At 49.5% G+C, this 12,839-nt stretch overlaps 1 protein-coding gene and 1 long non-coding RNA gene across 2 annotated transcripts in view; both read left to right on the forward strand.

The window, feature by feature from the left end:
* Nucleotides 1–12,839, forward strand: part of PTPRJ (protein tyrosine phosphatase receptor type J) — a 175,954-nt gene that overhangs the window by 59,408 nt on the left and 103,707 nt on the right. The gene's annotated exons all lie outside the window — the stretch shown is intronic.
* Nucleotides 2,454–9,194, forward strand: LOC145525530 (uncharacterized). Its single transcript, XR_014068272.1, has 3 exons — nucleotides 2,454–2,522; nucleotides 4,653–4,939; nucleotides 8,872–9,194. It is a non-coding gene; the product is annotated as an uncharacterized LOC145525530 (long non-coding RNA).

Genomic DNA, 12,839 nt, shown 5'->3' on the forward strand with positions numbered 1-12,839 from the left:
AGCACTCCTCCCTGTTAGGTCATAAGTAGGGTTCTGTTTGCAGCACCCCTTTACACGTGCTTTTCCAGAAACACATATATTAGCCAGGTATAGTCTGCCCCTTGGCTGTAGTGGGCAACCTCCGGGGGCCATACTAGTGGCCTTGTGTTTAGTACAGCTTATGAGAGTGGCTGGTTTTCAGCAAATGGTTCTCTTGTCAGTCTTGGTAACTCAGGGGAATTTTGCAAAAGCGCCCGGTGAACATTTTTTTTTGTAGCACTAACAGAACACCCCCAGGGGTGATATCTAATTAACTGATGACATCTTTTTACCCATAAGGATCCATCGTTTTTTATTCCTAGGGCTTAAGTCTCCCCTCCAATAGGAAAAGTCATAATAATAGCTACGTTAGGAGTCCTGCTATCTTATTAGGAGTGTCATTAACTGGGAACATTAACGGCCCAGTTAACGGCCCATCGGCCCATCCATCGCAGGGAGGCTCAGCAGGAGCAGAGCTGGGATCCCAGCCCTCAGGGCTTTCCCACCTCTAATGGCCATTGTATATATAGAACCAAGGGAACAAGGAGAGTTTAAAGAAGAAATAGAAATCCCTTCTTTTGCCATCTTGAGGTCTACATTGTTAGCATTTTACCGTTTCCTTATGACTGAGCCCCCAGAATACTTACCAGACTGATCATACTGCATGTATCATTCTTTATTTTGCATATATAATTTTTGTATCTCATCTGCCTCACTTTGAGTTTTATTATGAGCACTTTCTCATGTTGACAGTTGTTCTTTTATCATTTGCTGACTGCATAATATTCTAGCGTCTCTTGTGTTTTATTTATTCTATTATGGAGGATTTGGTGTTTATGATGTTTCATGATCCTCAAGGACTATCACGGCAAGGCTGCTCTGACACTAGGGCCAGGAGTGTGTGTGTGTGTGTGTGTGTGCGCGCGCGCACACGCTTATGTGCAAGTTCGTGTAGACTGACTCACACCGTGAAGGCTGTGTGATGGGCCATTGGGTTCCAGGCTCGAACTGGAAGCTTCTTACATTTGACTCCCAGGCCAAGCTGCTTGTGGTCTTTCTTCCTGTTTGGTTTAGAGGAAGTCACTTGGTCATATTCCCCCTCCCCCACTGGCCACCTTGCACGGCGGCGTAAGGAAAATGGTGTTTCTGATGATTGTGTTTCTCCGTAGATGCGGGAAAAAACCTGCTGCTGGCTTTTCAGAGAGGTTTTCCAGGTCACTGGGAGGTGGGTCTCAACTAGATGACCAGACTTATTCTAATGACAATTGAGTGCAGTCAAGCCCTGACTGGGAGCCGGCTTCTGGCCCAGATTCTTGGCATAAGCAGTTTCATTTACTGGAGGAGCCCTGAGAAGGAGACACAGTGCTACTTCTGTCTTACAAAGGAGGAGACCGAGGCATATGCTCAGAGGCCGGGCTGGGGTTTAAGGCCAGGCTCAAACCCGGGGCCCCTCTGCCAGCCTGTGTCTCTTCTGTCCCGGGCTGTGCCTTGGTATCCTGTGCAGCTCACAGCTGGGGGCGATTTTGCCTCCCAGGGGATGTTGGGCAGTTATCAGGAGACTTTTTGATGTCATGATTGCAGGGCAGAGGGTTTTAAAGTTGCTGTTGGATTTCCTTGGTGGCTGAGTGGTAAAGAATCTGCCTGCCAATGCAAGAGACATGGGTTCAGTCCCTGGTCCAGGAAGATCCCACAGGCCACGGAGCAACTAAGCTTGTGTGCCACAACTGCGGAGCCTGTGCTCAGCAACAAGAGAAGCCACCGCAGTGAGAAGCCCGCGCACCACAACTGGAGAGTAAACCCTGCTCTCTGCAGCTGGAGAGAAGCCTGAGCAGCAGCGAACACCCCACAGAGCTGAGAATAAATAGAAAAAAAAAAAAGAAAGAAGCTGCCGTTGACAGCTGATGGGTGGAGCCCAGGCAGGCTGGTAAGGGCCCCGCATGCACAGGATGGCTGCCCACAATGATGGACCATCCAGCCTCAGATACCAGCCGTGGCAGGGGGATGTTGAGAGGCCCTCCTGTGGGTGGAGGAGGGAAGAAAATATACAGGCTTCTCGGGGGGTAACCAGGAGGGGGTGGAAGAAAGTGGGCTAGGAGGAAGGAGCCCTTTGCCTGGTTTTATCATCTTACACAAATTACACAGACTTCTTGAGGCTCAGCTTCCTTATCTGAAAATCAGGAAGTAAGCGTTGACTGGCATTTCCAGCATGGGTTCTGGAGTCAGACTTCCTGGGCCTGAATGCTAGTTCCTTCTGCGAGTTTGAGCGAGTCACTTTAACTTTCCTAAGCCTCAGTTCTCTCATTTGTTAAATGGGCAGGTAGTAGTCACACCGAAATGTGATGCCTGTGTGTGTGTGTTCAGTCGCTCAGTCATGTCGGAGTCTTTGTGACCTCATGGACTATACAGTCCATGGGATTCTCCAGGCAAGAATACCAGAGTGGTTAGCCTTTCTCTTCCCCAGGGAATCTTCCTGACCCAGGGATCGAAGCCAGGTCTCCTGCATTGTAGGCAGATTCTTTACTGTTTGAGCCGTCAGGGACTCCCACCAAAATGTGATAAAGAGATTGAAATGCATTAACATGTCAGCTGAGACATAGTGAACACAGGGAATGTTAGTGCCTTGATAATAGTGACGGTGGTGAAGAAGGTACTTAGCCAGAGTCTAAAGGTGCAGAGTCTGTTTCCTGAGGGCAGGGTTTTGTCTTACTCTGGAGTCTGGAATTGTCTGTAGGTTCTCTCCTGGATCCCATCTGGGTGGGGCTGAGTTTAGAAAGACGCGAGATATCGCATTTCCAGGGATGTGAGGCTTAGGTTTATTCTTGGTCTACAAGGTAGCTGAAGACATGCCAGTACTTTGGCCACCTGATGTAAAGAGCTGACTCATTGGAAAAGGTGCTGGTGCTGGGAAAGATTGAGGGCTGGAGGAAAAGGGGGCAACAGAAGATGAGACGGTTGGATGGCACCATTGACTCAATGGATATGAGTTGGAGCAGACTCTGGGAGATAGTGAAGGGCAGGGAAGCCTGGTGTGCTGCAGTCCATGGGGTCGCAGAGAGTCGGACACAACTTAGCAACTGGACAGCAACACAAAGTAGCGGAGTTGTGATTCAGCTGTGAGTGTGGGGTTGGTGGGGACGATCTTCAGGTTCTTCAAATGTAAGGATGCGGTTCTCTTGGGGCAGGCACTGGCCTTTCTCTTTTCCCCGCTAGGACTTCAGGAGATGCTGGCCACCCTCTGGAGCCCAGAGATGGTCTTACTCACTCCTGGCTTCAGCCTGAAACCGAGGTGCTCCCTGTTACAGCCCTTGGGTCAGTGCCAGAGTTGTGTGAGCAATTCCCTCACCCCTACCATCCACTGAACCTCCCCACCTGGCTTGACAAGGGCTTATGCCTCCTAGGTGGCGGAAGAGCCCCTGGGGCCAGGAGGTGCTGGGGATCTCAGTATCTGCATCCCTTCCCTGGTGGTTCTGATGGGAGTGACTGGATTAGGCGGAGTCCAGATCTGAAAGGGGGGGACAGATGGACCCAGGAGGTGGAGGAGCTTGGGGGAGCACCGAGCATGCTTGCCCAAGAGGGCTAGTTCCACATTACTGCCATCAATGAAATATCCTTCATGGATCCCCCTGGTAACAGGGAAGTGGTACCAAAAATCTTACAACCCAGTGAAGACTCGGCAGAATTATAGAAACTGGTGAAGGCTCAGCGGCTGGGTCTCACAACACCTTGCTTTATGCAGTGCTCGCTTATAGCAATGCCAGGCACCAGCCTACAGTGGCCGGGCAGCCATATATATGAAGGAAGTGACCTGGGGGCACTGGTGTTGAGTTGGTGGGGTCAGGTCCCCCAGGAGGCCGCCCCTACTCAGCCCCAGCCCCTGTTGTCATGTGAGAATATGGCCCAGTGTTAGTAGATCTTTTGCTTCCCCCAGCCCCCCAAGAAAAGTGCATGCTCAGTCCCTAAGTTGTGTCTGACTCCGTTTCCCCATGAACTGTAGCCCACCAGGCTCCTCTGTCCATGGGATTTACCAGGTGAGAATACTGGAGTGGGTTTCCTTCTCCAGGCAATCTTCCCGAGCCAGGGATCGAACCTATGTCTCCTGCATTGGCAGACAGATTCTTTACCCCTGAGCCACCAGGGAAGCCTGAGAAAAGCAGGAAATTCTGTTTTTATGGAAGATATTCCCTTTCAGCAGATACCCCTCCAGAGTGGTCAGCGCCTGTCGTTTATAGACTGTGGGTTCTTGTGGTCTCAGTGGACTGCATTTTTGCCTGGCTGGTTGCCAGTAGACACGGAGCCTCTGATACAACAGTGATTCTTAGAGCCTAAGGGGCCCGAGACGCCCAGCTGATCTCTGGGGTTGACACATAAGTCAACCTCCTGCCTTTATTCCCTGGCCTCTGTCCCCTCCACCTCCTCCTCCCACCAGTGAGACAGTCACATCCTCTCTAGAATATTTCTGATGAATTCCAGCCCTGGGAGGCTTGAGGGCTGGTCTCATGACCAACACGTGAAGGACAGTGTCACCCCACCCTGCCCACCTCGTATCCTTAATCAGGCCCCTGGGCTCCATACTTCAAGGTGGGTTAGCTTCCAAAGCCTGCTGACAAATACCCCTTCTGTTATTCCATGCGCAGGCTGGGGGCACCAGGGTCCCATTCCATCATTAGGCCTCAGGGCCGGTGGATGAAGGTAGGTCCCTGAAGTCAGATTCAGTAAAGGCCACTGGGGCAGCTGGTCTTGGTCTGTGATGCTGATCGTAGGACCCAGTGGGACTCTGCTAGCTTGCCTGGCTCGGCTCGGCTGGTGCTGGGAATAATAAGCAGCGTTGAAGACACGATGCATTTCAGTCCCAGTCACTCTGATCCCTCTCCAGGTGTTGGGAGAATGTTTTTCCAGCTCAGTTACTTGCTGGCACACATAGGTAAATATCCAAGGTGTTCCCGGAGAAGCTGGGGGTGGATGTTGACTTTTGCTCCCTGGAATGTGTTCTGGGGAGGAAGTGGGCTTTTCCGTTGTGGTGGGTTATAGGATGTGGTCTGGGGAGATTAGAATCATGCTGCGGATGAAGTTAACAAGAACAGTGGAACTTTTTTTTTTCCCTTTTGTACTTTTGGGCTTAAAAGGCTTCTCAAAAAGAGCTTTGTGTATCAGGGAGGTGCCCTTGATTCTGCATGTGTTCTAAACACTTGTATAGAAGCTAGAAGCACACTCATCACTCTATTTCATGCAGTAAATATATTTCTGGCATGTCATTTGTAAGACCTGAGTTCAGCTTCTAACTTTGACACTTAGTATTACTTAACTTCATACTGAATTTCAAACTGGGGAGTAAAAAGGGGACAAAACTCATAGAGGTTTCAATGTGTTATTGCATGTAAAGCACTTAGTGTACAGTTCTTGGCTCAGAGTAAGTGTGTTTAGTAATGCTAGTTATTATCCTAATAGGCAGCGTGGTATGATGATAATAATAATAATAATGGTGATGATGATAGTTATTGAGGGCTCACTGTGTGTCAGTTATTCTTCCAAGTACTTTGCATCAATGAACACATTTAGTTCTCACAATAACCCAATGAGGTAGGTGCTGTTACAAACGCTGTTTTATAGATGATGTCACTCAGGCACAGAGAGGTTGAATCACATGCCCAAAGCCACCCAGCTCATAAATATGAGAAGAATAAGGACTTAGGAATCAAAAGACCTTGGCGGCAGGCCTGAGTGTCACGGTGTGATAGTGTGGTCTTTTGCAAATTGCTCACCTCTGAGTTGCCTTTCTTATCTATAAAAAGGTGCTCCTGCGTCAGACCTCCCTTGCCTCCTCACCCTTCATCACTTAGTGCTTGGTTGTAGATGCTTAATAATAGATGCTGAGTATTCATTTGCTGACTGACTGATGATAGGGAGGGGTAATGAGGTTCCAGTGGTTGTTATTTTAAATGCCCCTGCACGCTTATCCTTGGTGTTTAAACAGCACACCTGTTTTTCAGATTTCTGAGCCACTTAAGAGAGAAACCAAGTAAAAAAGAGTAAATATCAAAATATCACCTTTCTTACTGAGAAAGGCTTGCTTGGAGGATGTGGCTTAGGTGTGGGGTACCATGAGCTTCCTGATACAAGCTCGATGGTAGACAGACGGACCCACCCGGCCACGGACAGACTTGAGCACCCAGGGCCTCCTCCACCGGATGGTGATGGTAGTGGCGCGGTGACTCCTGGGTGGAGGAGCGGACCCCCAGGGTGGGATATGTCACTTCTGCATGGGGGTGGGGGGTGGGGGCAGACCCAGAGGGAGAGGCAGACTAGATTCAGGAGTTTTGAAGGGAAATCTTTCTGATGTGGACCGTTTTAAAAGTCTTTGTTGAATTTCTTACAATATTGCTTCTGTCTTATGTTTTTGGATTTTTTTTTTTTGTCTGTGAGGCTTGTGGGAATCTGAGCTCCTTGACCAGGGCATCAAACCAGCACCCTTTGCATTAGCAGGTGACGTCTTTACCACTAGACTGCCAGGGAAGTCCCAGGAAAATCTTCCTTTTTGGAAGCTAGAAGTAGGGAAGAAGGACACTGGCTCCAATGACTATTGAAAGAAATACTCTTCTTCTCCCCCTGCAAAAAGTCTCAGTAACCAAAACATGACCCTCGCTCGTGGTTCTAGCCACTTTCTGCCAGCACAGTTTGTGGCTGCTCATCCCCCCGCTTGCTCACCCCTAGAGCCTTTGGGTCACCTGTGACGTTTCCCTCACACCCTGAATCTGCACCCCCATCCGTCTGTGGGCTCAGCCCTCAAAGCAGATCCGGAATCCAGGCCACCATTGTCTCTCACCTGGGTTTTTGCAGGGGCCTCCTTATGGATCTCCGTACTTCTCCCTTTATCTCTTCAGTCTGTTCTCTTGGAAGCAGCCACAAGGAGCTGGGAGTCAGGTCACCACCTTCCCACTTCCCACCTCCAGTAGACTGCATCGTTCCTCTTGCAATCACAGTTGTAGGCTCCAGGAGGATTCTGATCTGGTTCGTGGGTGGATTCATCTCCAGCCACCAGGGCAGTGCCTGGTGCGTAGTAGGTCCAGAACGTGGCCCTGTAACAGCTGCTGGAGATTTTGCCGTGCACACTCATGGAGCAGGTGATGATAGTGTGCGTTACCATAGCCCTCGCCATACGCCCCGCACGCCACCCAGGCTGCTTTGCAGTCACCTGGCAAGGCAGCTGCTGTTAGAATCTCCATTTTACAGGTGAGGAAACCAAGGATGAGAAGGGATAAGTAGCTGACCAAGATGATGCATCTGGCATGCAGTGAAGTGAGTGTCAGCCCTTGGTGTCACCTCCGATAGTCTATGTCTTAACCACTGCACCATCTGTCTCCACTGACAAAAACCAGCAAGAACCCTAAATCTAGTTTTGATTGAGGCTGTAGGGGAACTTTGCATGTGGTTAATGCAGTGCTCTATGGTCAAGGGGTTCTGGGAAGCCTTCTCCATGGAAGGGATGTTTTGTAAAGTGAAGATGCCTCTGGTAAATGGAATGATTACCACCTCCCCCCGCCCCATTAGCTTCATTTTCCAGTTAACTATAATATATCAGGCTTTCAAAAGTGGAGATATGCCTATTTTATTTTTCTCCCTAGGTCTGGGAAGTAGATTTTTGTTATGAGTAAAACTAAAAATGACTGAGTCCTAGGGTTACTGAGAATTCAAGAGATGGACTAATAACTTTTATCTTTTGAAAAACGTTTTTGAGAAACCCTGTTTGTAACCAGGAAGCAGGCTTCATGAAACTTTCTTTTCCATTAAAGTGTGTATGGTGTACTGTAAACAAAGATTGAGCTCCTGTGAGCTGCTTCTCCGTAACTTAAAAAAAGCTATTTTTTTTTAAAAAGGATCCAAACTCATGTTGCCACACAAACAACAAAATAAACCAGTATGTGCCAAGAACAAACGTTTGCTTTACCCACCCACAGTCTTGGAAAGATACAGGATTGGAGGAGAAGTCGGAAGCCAGTAGGGTAGTGCCAGATTGTTTTCGGGGCTCCTGTTAATTTTAGCAAGTCTGGAAGAAGCTCTGAAGCTTTTGTTTTTATTAGAACCACCACCTCAACAGAGTTGTCAGAAAAAGTGTTTTTGTGAAGATTCACTGGGCTCCGTGTTCCTTGAGCAACTGCGAGGCCCGGGCCCCTTAACAGGAGGACATTTCTACCCTGCCTGACTTCCTCATCCCCACTTTTCCAGAACAGTGTGGGCAAAGGAGGTTTTGAATCTCCTGTGTGACCAAAGGCTTTTCAGGGAGCTTACGTGGTGGTGGTGGTGGGGTGCTCACTGCTCACACCTGCCCCCGGAGCCGCCCTCTGCGGGGTGAGTGCTGTGGGCTGCCTGCGATCCATCTTGGCCCCATCCCCGTGGGCACGCCGCTGGGCTCCTACTCAATGCCCTGTCATTCTGTCTTCTACTTGACAGAAACCGCCTCTCCCAGTCTCACTTGCTTGGGGGGGGGGCAACCACGAGACCCTGTCCATGGCTGCTTGTTGGGTTACCAGGTGGGGCTCTTGGAGAAGCCCTGAAGGGGGATTGACTCTGGTTTGCTCTTCGACGGTGCCCTTCCGATGGGGCTCTGGATGCTGTGCATGCAGGTACCGTAGTGATGCTAAAAATAAATGCATAATAAATAGAATACTACTTATTAATATAATAATTATTATATTATTTATATTTTAGTAAATATAAACTGAAAATAATGTAAATATTATATAATAATACTTGTTATATAATATATAATAATATAATAAATACTGCTGCTAATAATAAATACAAAGGAAGGCTGTGTGTCAGGCACTTTTCTGAGCCCGTTTTATTGACTTGTTTAAGGTAGATAATATAATCTCCGTTGGATAGAGGAGGAACCTGAGGCTAAGGAGGGATAACGTTCCCCCCTCCCACCGGGCCACAGACTGGGTGGCAGAGCTGGGACCCTGGTGCCGGAGTTTGTATCCGTCCCCTCTGATACGCTGCCTGTCACGACGGTGCAAGTTCTGTCCTGAAGAATGGAAGCAAGAAAGGGCCTTGAACAGCTGCTTGTGTCCTGGGCTGCCTGCTTGGGGCTGCTCCCGCTTGGAGCACTTGTTATTTGGGAAAAATAAACCTTACTTGTTACCAAGGGCCGATGCTTTATAAAACTGACGGAAACCCTCTGCACTGTGTGACTGTGGGTGTGTTTCTTAACCTTTCTTGTGTGTGCGTTAGTCACTCAGTCGTGTCCGACGACTCTTTGCAACACTATGGACTGTAGCCCGCCAGGCTCCTCTGTCCGTGGGATTTATCCAGACAAGAGTACTGGAGTGGGTTGCCAGTTCCTTCTCCAGGGGTCTTCAGCCTTTCTTGGTCTCGGTCTTTCACCCGTAAGATGTGGATAAAAATGGTGCCAACTCATAAGTTGTTTAAAACAGCACCTGGCACGTGTTCACGCCCTGCTGTTACATCATCGTCATCAACGGCGTTGGCAGTGACCCCCCACCCTGTACCAGGCTCAGCAATAGGGGGCTAGAAATAGCCCATGAGGGACGATGGTCAAGGTGCTGGAGAGGCCCTGAAGAAGAGGGCTAAGCACTGAACAACAGGACCGCCTGGCTCTTGGACACCATTGCTTCTGAAGCACTTTCTCATATCTTTTCCTATTTAATCGCCTCCTGCCTGCCAGCTTTGCCCACAGAGCCATCCCTAGGTGGAGCTAGCTCTCCCTTATCAGTCTGGGGCTGAGATGTGTCCCTGAGCAGGTTTCTGTGTCCACACCTGGATGGATGCAGGGGGCACAGGTGGGCACGGATTCCAGGCTACAGTGCAGAAACAGGAGACAGGTCAGCACGGACTCACGGGCGGGAGTGAGGATGTGGGGAAGCGTCTTAGATGTTTCCACTGTAAAAGACAGAGAACGGGTTCCTTTATTTGAAAGTCCACCTTTGGAGCCGTCAGCTCTCCCCTCACCCCGTCTGCAAGTGGGAGGTTTGTCTGTTTTGTTTGGGGTCTCCTGAGCCATCAGGGAAGCCCCCTGTTTTGCTTACTGCTCTAAAATAGCAACTGGCACAGTCGCGTAGGTGCTCAGTGCATATTTGTTGAATGAGTAATGAGAGGAATTGCTGTCCTTGCTCAGTTCTCATTGAAAATTCAGTTTTCACATAAAGGGCAGTGTCGTGGACAGGCTGACGGAGGGTGGCTGTTGGCGACCGCCTCAGTCTTTCCTGATGGAGGGAAGTGCACATTTTTTAGCTACTTTTGCTCTGACCGATACACTTGGCTGCCTAACAAAAAGCCAGAGAAGAACCAAGCATCGTTCAACATGCTTGCCATTCCTCCCGCTTTGCGAAATCATGAGCTAGTTATTTCGAGTTCACATGAAGGTCAGAACTTGATCTGCAGGAAGGAGGTTCCCCTTGGTTTATGCTAAGGGAACTTTTTCCCCTTCTGTTTATTTTACCCAAAGGCTTCTGTTTCTCTCCCAAGCTAAAAATCTGGCATTTGTTGTAGAAAGTTCTCAGCTTATGTATTTTTTTTTTTAAGCTCATATTTTGGCTTTAGTTTTGATTCTTAGTGACTTTTTTTACCGCCTTAGTTGATTTTTATGCTTCTTGCGAAGCCAGCTCGTAAGTGGGTGCCTGAGGCTCCCTTTCAGTTTGAGAGGCGACTTAAAAGCCGTTTTCCGAGGCCTTCTGCGGGCTGCTGCTCCCCACTCGCGTGGTTCTTCGGGTTTTAGTTGATCCAAAAGCAAACAGGGACAGGGTCGCTTGAAGTCCATGGGCTCTTCCGCCTTCCCCTCCACCCCTGTTTCTTTCTAATGACCGTGAGACAAATGAATTCTTTCTCCTCCTTGTATAGTTCTTCTGACGGTGGGGCGGCGGTGCGGGGGAAGCCAGCGAAGCCCCTTGAGCCCTTGTGCTGTCCCAGCCTCTCTCCTGGGGACTAGAGGTCTCAGGGCTGCGTTGGCTCAGAAAGTGGGGGGCGTTGGAACTTTGCGGGGAGGGTGCTGTAGGGACTGCGTGGCCGCCTAAGCCCTTTCTGCTAATCCGGGACCCTCAGAATCCTTTCCCACTGAGCAGGGATGGAGAATCAACCCCAGGGGTCAGTGAAGAGAGGAACGGGGGGGGTTCTCCCCATCCTGGGGGGGCTTTGGCCTGCGTCCTCCAGGGAGCTTGGTCACAGAGTCCTGCCGGGTCCTCCAAGCACCCTCCCGGGCAAAGGCGTCCTTCCCGGGAGCCCGTGCTTCCCTCTGGACTCTTCAGGTCGTCGTTCTTTCTCCCTGTGGTGCCCATCAGCTTTTCCCCATCACACAGATTTGCGTTATATTCTGGAAACTTCTGCAAGTCTTTCTTCCTGTTTGTAAACTGTATGTCTTCTGTTAGATTTTAAAGCTTTTGAAAGCAAGTGTCCTTCTGTGGTCTGTGCTTGATTTGTATGGCTCAGATGACCAAGCGTGTTCAGGCCTTTTCTTCCTTATGAACAGTAACCAGGGTGGACCCTGCCAGGGTGCTTCCTAAGAGCCAGGCTCTGTTCTAAGCCCTTTGGACCTACTAACTTACCCTCACCCCATGCACTGTGCTCTTATCAGCCCTGAAATATAGAGGGGAGAACTAAGCCAGAGAGAGGTTAAATGATACCCAGGCGGCCACATCCTTGCCAAATGCAGAGCTTGGATTTGAACTCAGGCAGGTGAGAGCCTTAATCCTGGTGTTTAAACCACTGCACCGCACTAGCCTTTGTGTTAGCAGCAGGATTTGGACTTATCATTCTTATTGCTCACAAATGAAAACTCCTGGGAACTTCCCTCATGGTCCAGTCGCTAGGACTCCGTGCCCCCAAGGCAGGGGGCCTGGGTTCGATCCCTGGTCAGGGAGCTGGATCCCACATGCCACACGCCACTAAAGACCCTGCGTGCCACAAGTAAGACAAGGTGCACCAAATAAATACTCATTGGAAAAGACCCGGATGCTGGGAGAGACTGAGGGCAGAAGGAGAAGGGGGCAACAGAGGATGAGATGGTTGGATGTCCTCACTGACTCAGTAGACATGTTTGAGCAAACTCCGGGAGACAGTGAAGGACAGGGAAGCCTGGTTTGCTGCAGTTCATGGGGTCGCAAAGAATCAGACACAACATAGCAACTGAACAACAAAAAAAGAAAAATTGTCCTTTTCCTAAAAGATTCAAAAGTAATACCACAGGAAAACCCTAAGTGATGCATACGAACAGAAAGTGAGTGCTCTCCCACCCCTGGTGCTCTTGAGATGGACTGAACTGATGACAGGGGATGCTGCCCTTACAGTCTCTCCATTTGGAATCCTTCGCGTATTTCATACATCAAGAGTAACATACATAATCACACTGATGGGCCCCACCGTCATCCCACAGGTGGTAGGAAGGCAGCTCAGGTGTTGAGTCCACGCCAGGTACTCTGATGCGGAGGAAGAGTCTAGGTTTGAACCCAGATCTCCTGTCCCGCTGTGACCTGCCTTCTGGGGAGTTGGGCTGGTTTTACAATCCTCCGCCTTGTATTGTTGACAGATGGTCTTCCACACAGAGCTGTGGGTGCCTCCTGGGGTCATAAGTAAAAAGGGAATAGGTTTCAAGCAAAGACAGCAAAATGCAAATCTGCAGTTTCGGTTCAGAAAACCTGAAACTTGCGGTGGGGACACAGAAAATAAGGAAGTAGAATGATTCTCTTTCCCCCACCTCTCCCTTTTCCCTCTTCCAGAGAGAAGGGCTTGGGAGGCCTCCTGGAAACGATTCCAGGAGAATCCTTTCCTGCGATAAAACCAGCACCTTCCCCTCCCCCGGGGCAATTACAGAG

The sequence above is a fragment of the Giraffa tippelskirchi genome, chromosome 11 (genome assembly GCF_054371585.1).
Source record: "Giraffa tippelskirchi isolate mGirTip1 chromosome 11, T2T-mGirTip1v1.2.pri, whole genome shotgun sequence".
NCBI lineage: Eukaryota > Metazoa > Chordata > Mammalia > Artiodactyla > Giraffidae > Giraffa > Giraffa tippelskirchi.